At 42.6% G+C, this 936-nt stretch overlaps 1 non-coding gene across 1 annotated transcript; it reads right to left on the bottom strand.

The window, feature by feature from the left end:
- Window positions 1–332: 332 nt before the first annotated feature.
- On the bottom strand, window positions 333–404 carry TRNAH-GUG (transfer RNA histidin (anticodon GUG)). Its single transcript has one exon. It is a non-coding gene; the product is annotated as a tRNA-His (tRNA).
- Window positions 405–936: the final 532 nt, after the last annotated feature.

Below are 936 nucleotides of genomic sequence, written 5' to 3'. Positions count from 1 at the left end.
AATGAACAAACATTTTTAGCTTCAGAACACTAGCCAATTAAAGAAATGATACTTTTGAATAGTTCATTCTCTATTTATAATATTCTTTTACCCTGAAAGCTATTGAAAAATGTATTTTACTAACAATTTCAAATTAGTGTAACTCTGAAAATATTGAGATTAGGGCACATGTTTATAGGCTACGACATTTTTTTGTTCAGAATGTCTTCATTAAATAATAAGCTCCGTAAATGACATATATTATTTTAATGTACCGAAGTACATATGGTGTTTCCATGCAGATATTCTGCGTCATTGTACGATGAAAGATTAGTGGTACGGAGAAAAATTCTCTCCGGCACCGGGATTTGAACCCGGGTTTTCAGCTCCACGTGCTGATGCTTTATCCACTAAGCCACACCGGATTCCCATGCCGGTGCCGGATCGAGTCCTCTCGGTTTAAGTTCCACCTCTTGGGTTCCCTCTAGTTGCCGCCCTCTGCACTACGTCATAGATGTCTTTGAACGTAGGACTAATGTCCACATATGTGCGGAGGTGCACTCGTCATAAGTGACTGATTGGCCGGGATCCGACGGAATAAGATGACGCAGAATATCTGCATGGAAACACCATATGTACTTCGGTACATTAAAATAATGTATATGATATGCGTAAATCATTTCGTGATTTAAGACGGCGCTTATCCCGTCGGATCCCGGCCTATCAGTCACTCATAACGAGTGCACTTCTGCACATATGTGGACATTAGTCCTACGTTCATAGACATCTATGACGTAGTGCAGAGGACGGCCACTAGAGGGAACCTAAGAGGTGGAACTTAAACCGAGAGGACTCGATCCGGCACCGGCATGGGAATCCGGTGTGGCTTAGTGGACAAAGCATCAGCACGTGGAGCTGAAAACCCGGGTTCAAATCCCGGTGCCAGAGAGAATTTTT

The sequence above is a fragment of the Periplaneta americana genome, chromosome 14 (assembly GCF_040183065.1).
Source record: "Periplaneta americana isolate PAMFEO1 chromosome 14, P.americana_PAMFEO1_priV1, whole genome shotgun sequence".
NCBI lineage: Eukaryota > Metazoa > Arthropoda > Insecta > Blattodea > Blattidae > Periplaneta > Periplaneta americana.
Note: the sequence above shows the minus strand (reverse complement) of the source record. Positions and strands in the feature narration are given on the sequence as shown.